At 37.6% G+C, this 5,483-nt stretch overlaps 1 pseudogene; it reads left to right on the top strand.

The window, feature by feature from the left end:
- Window positions 1–1,161: 1,161 nt before the first annotated feature.
- The window catches only part of LOC102880037, a 14,282-nt pseudogene continuing 9,960 nt past the window's right edge, over window positions 1,162–5,483 (top strand).

Raw genomic sequence — 5,483 nt, forward strand, 5'->3', positions numbered from 1 at the left:
AGGGAAAATAGTGGCAAAAGGAAGCCCAGAAAACAAACTAATTAAAACCGAATAACAGACATCTCTGTTTCCAAGTTCTTTGATTACACTCACTTCTTGGGGGACTTCTTCCTTCTTTTTGCAGATTCTTGCTGCTGCCATCCATATAGCTCAGGTCTCCCCTTCTTTTACCTCCTTTTGAATGTCCCTGAAAACCCCCTTTCCAGCCATCAGAAGCCTCTACCAGCCTCTTCAAACTTTCTAAAGCTTTTTTATTTTTTAAGGTAAACAAGTTAACCCTTCCTTGATTAAAAATCTCTCTATCCATATTATGTCCTGAAGAACTTGACTTATATAATAGAACATGCCCATTTAAATTGCTTTCTCTGAAGCAAAAGAAATGTTTCTTACTAATTGAAATTCTGGCATCTTGTTGGTTCATCTGACTCAAACTGCAGTTGGATTTTTTTTTAATCTTCTCATTATAATGAAAAGTCTCTAAAAATTTTAAAGGTTTAATTTCAAGTGCTTGTTGATGCTATTAATCAAAGATGCATTACGTATACATTTAAAACAAACTCTATTAATCAGCTTGCCAATTATTTTTTTATTTGAGTGGTTATTTCCCCCACAGGCACCAGCCATCAGTTACTTTTCATCCCAAAACAGGTCTTTTGAGCCTTGTTCATTGCACTATTATTCTATGATCTTCAAAAACAGACTGTTGCTTTGTTTGGGAAAAAATCTAATTATAGTAGTTAAATAAACTGGAATTAATTAAGTTGTGGATACTTGACATTTATAGTTAATTAGCCATATCTACTATAAAAAGAAAATTGGGCCTTTTATCTCTGTGTTTTATCAACCGTGCTGAAAATCAATAGCATTTCTAGAAAAGGGGAAAGGGTGTTCCAAAGTTTGAAGCCTGTTTGACCCAGAGGAAAACACAGGACAGTGTTAAATTATGGCTAGAAATTTCTCAGTCAGCCGGAAAGAGTCCTCTGGAAAAAAGTCATGGACTTCTAAATGTCCAGAGAGAGACTTTGGAGGTAGCCTAATGTGGGAATTTTTGTACAGAAAACTTGCTAAACCAAAGAAAGGCGGGCTTTCCTCAGAGCTTAACTGCCAAGTCCTCATTCCTCAATAGCCCCTCACTTTTCATTTTATTCCTCTGTGTTCAGCATGGACAACATCAGCCACAGCCAGAGACAAGTTTCCAAGAGCCTGCATGAGGTCTGCTCCAGGTACACAAGGTCCATGATTCTCCAGACTTTCTATTCCACTCCCTGTGAGTGGAGAGGATAATCTATAAGGGAGTGCATTCATAGTTTCATCGTGTATGTATTAGTTCACAAAAGTGGAAAAAACATGAAAAGATGAGGGACTTCTGTTTTATTTTTGTGACTCTATAAATAAACTTTAAACTGCCTTCCAGGAAGGCTGGGTGCACTTCATATTTCCATCAGCAAGGTATGAGATTATGCTTCTCCCTAAAGTTATATTGATGTTATAGCTCTTTTTTACAGTTTTCCAATATGAAGGGTATAATGTTTCTCTGTTAGGTTAATTTGCATTTCCCAGATAACTAGTGAATTTGCATCTTTTCATATGTCTATTGACCATTTGGCAGCATCCATTAGAGTTTACATTATATATTCTTGATGTACTGGTTCCATTCCTGGAAATACATCCCGAAGTAATAACACACACCATGTAAATACTTATATTTACAGAAGCATTATCCACAGCTAAAAAATGAATATAATGTCAATGTTTATTAATAGAAAAATGGCTGGCTAAATTATGATACATCTACATGATGAAATATCATACAGGCATGGAAAAAAGTACAAATTAGAGCTATACCAGATGCCATGTAAGGATTTCCTTGTAGTGCTATTGAATGAGTAAAGTAAGAAGCAGAAAGTAAGTACAACATAATTTCATTTTTGGAATGCAGTACCATCCTTAGACCAGGGCAAGATCCATTGTCCTGGGCCTTGTGATTTAAAAGGCTTTAGTCTGGCCTCTTTCCAGGTGTACCCTCTCCACAGAGTGGGTATATGCAAGGATCAGGGGACATGCCTACCTAGAAACCCTATCCCTCCATTCAGACTTTGAGACCCTGTAATTTCTTGCCCAAACAGCACTAAACCCAGTTTCAAGGTCTGTATGGAGAAGTTCCCTTGGTCTTTCCTCTCAAAAGTGACTGTTATGTTATGCACCCCTAGACATAAAAGGAGGATATGGATAGAGCTTAGACTTGTAGGTTGGAGTTTCCATGGATGTGGGCACGAGGTCCCTTTCTATGTGGGATTGGGTCAGGGGAAGAAGAAAAAGGGGTAGACCAAAGGCTGAGGGCCTCCATTTGTATTGTTGCTACAGTCCTATGAATATGAAGAACAGGCCACCTGCAGATATGGTGCATTAGACCAATAACTAGGACACCCTGAGCCAGTGTGGCTGGGAAGATATTTAATGTTACTGCCCAGGAGGTGTCAAGTTCTGCTCAAAGGTATGGTTCTTTTCTGTTAAGTCTTCAGGTAGAAGAAATTGTTCCCAGCAGAGTGTCTTTAGAACATTGCACACTGAGAACATGCAACTCCAGAGAAGATTTGTTGTCCATCCAAAGACGAAGCAGACACAGAGCTGTGTCAGCATCTATACAGTTAGTTTTTCCTAGAGCCACAGGCATAACCCCAACACAGATGATAAGCAGCACAGAGCAGATGTTTCAGAGCAGACCAGATCTGTGAGGCTGAGAAATGCACAAGAGAGTTCAGCTCAGCCCCAGAGCATGACCCTTATCCCCTGATTAAAGACTGGAGATGCTTATCAGAATCTGTAAGATCTTTCTATTTAGTAACATGCATGTTTTCTCAACATAAGGCACAGATTTCTCATACCAGACAGTAATTCATGTGTCAGTGAACCATTGCATGTGTGTTTCTACATGGATACCTGGATACAGTGATTCCTGTACAAAGATAAGAGTCAAAATTTGGGCGAAGAGAGAAAATCCAGATAAAGAATACCCTTTCCAGATTCAATTTTAATAAGATCTTTTTTCTCTCTGGCTTTTTATGTTTTATATAAAAACTTGTTAAAGTTCCATGGAAAAAGATGTCCCTCAATATCTTGTGTCTTGCCCAAATGCTCCAGACATTTGTTTGTGCTTACAGATGTTGAAAGTATTTAAAATTATCATGTAACCATAAAGTGTTTTAGTTGGAATGAGCCTTTTAGTTGCATGATTTTTCAAAGTTTTTTAACAATCCAAAGCAAAAATAAAACAGGTAAAATTTGGGTGATCTATTTACCTTAGAGCTAGGGATTTCTATCTCCACTTACTGGCTCCTCCTGCCCCACCCCTCATAGAAACTTCTGGATTGAAAATGAACATTGTTACTAAACCCTTGTACTCCTTTGAGCCAAGTTTAAGTACTATCGAATTCCTTCTTCTTATTTTAAATAATTTGAGTCCTTAGAGGTTCATGCTTGGAAAAAAGGAAAGATTTATTATTGTTCAAAGTATACAAAATATTAGGATATAAAATAATGATAGCAAGAATGGCCAGTACTTTATGAGCACTATAAGGTAAGTACTGTGCTAAGCATCTTACCTCTGTTACCTCAAATAACCCTCTTAACAACGCTGTGAGATAGATGCTAATATTATCCCCATTTTCAGATGAGGAAACTAAGGCTTCATGATCCAACAAGTGGAAAAGCCTGAGTTCAGATCTATGAACTGCAATGCCAGAATCTTAACCTCTACTGTCTACAGCAGGGTTTCTCAACTGTGACACCTCTGACATTTGGAATCAGATGATTCTCTGTTTCACAGAGCTTTCCTGTGCATTGTGGGATGTTTAGCAGTATCCCTGGCCTCTCTCTACCCACTAGATGCCAATAACATCCCCTCAGTCATAGTGATCAAAAATGTCTCCAGACTTTACCAAATGTCCCCTGGAAAGCAAAATTGCCCTCAGTTGAGAACCACTAGTCAACAGATAGACTAAGTATTCATAAAATTCTATCTTCGCATGGCTGCCCAAATGGATCTATAATATATACCAGCTAAATAGCTGATAGAGGGCTCCACACCATAGTCACTTTGGAGAATCATTGATGAAAGACGTTTGTCTTTAGTACTCAAAGCAACAGGTGCATTTTCTGAATATTTCCCCGTACAGGCTCTCACTGTGGTGCCCCATAGGCATTGGTCCAGGTGTCTCACCCACAAAAATTTATTTTGGCAAAATTATATCCAATATGGGACAGTTCCAGATTTGGGGAGCCTGGTGATAATTCAGTTTAGGGGTTCATTTTAGAAGAAGGGATAGAAAACTTTAATGAACACAAAAATTAGGTACAGAGTCTTGGAAATAATCATGTAAGTGAGGGGCCCCTAAGCTTAAGTTTTATTTGCTTTACAATAGATCTGCCTCTGTTCATGCAGGAAGAGTCTTAGAATTCTGCCTCTTTTGTTCACACATAGAAAGACTATGTTTAGTGTAACCATTTAGCATTCTTCCTCACTCAGGCAGCATAACTGTTTTTTCTTTTATGATGGTCTTGTTATATCAGATGATGAAAGCTTCCTTGTTGCATCTTGTCCAAAAATATGCTATCTAAATTATGGAAGGAATTTTTCTTGCTTAGTAGCAATTTAATACAGCTGGTGGAAAGTAAAATGAAGTAAATTCTTGAAAAGGTGAGTTTTGTTTCCTGATGAAAATCATACTGCAGGTTTAAAGGAGCCAACTTTCTGACTATTAAGAATTATGTTTCACTGCCATGCTCATAAAGTGTCTTGCAGAAGTTTTGTAATCAATAACCTTTCCTTCACTTTATTAAGTACAGAAATTGAGTGGGTGGAAATATCAACTTGATAAACCTCAGCTATAATTTAATTTGCCTTCTTTAAAATTTCTCACTCATCAGGAAAGAGTAAAACATGTGGTAAAAACATTAGGAGAAAGAGTAGATTATGGTAATGAGGAAAGGCAGTCTGTCCCATAACGCCCAACTCACACCATTAATATGATTCATACTTTATTATTTTTATTTATTTATTTTTTTAAATTAAGTTTATTGGGGTAACATTGGTCAATACAATTATATAATTTTCAGGTGTACATTATCATTTCACATCTATTTATTCTACTGTGCGTTTACCACTCAAAGTCCAGTTTCCTTCAGCTACCATATATTTGATCCCATTTACCCACTTCAGCCTACCCCTAAACCCTATATTTGACCCCCTTGAACCCTATCTACCTCCCCCCTCCTCCCCTACCCCATTAGTAACCACTAGTCTATAGCCCTCTGGTAACTACTAGTCTATAGTCCATGTCCATGAGTCTCTGTTTGTTTGTCCTGCTCATTTGTTGCTTTAGGTTTATATCCCACATATAAGAGATATCATGTGATTTTCAACTTTTTCTGTCTGGCTTATTTTGTTTAGAATGCTTGTCTCGAGGTACATCAACGTTGTTGTC

The sequence above is a fragment of the Pteropus alecto genome, unplaced genomic scaffold, assembly GCF_000325575.1.
Source record: "Pteropus alecto unplaced genomic scaffold, ASM32557v1 scaffold45, whole genome shotgun sequence".
NCBI lineage: Eukaryota > Metazoa > Chordata > Mammalia > Chiroptera > Pteropodidae > Pteropus > Pteropus alecto.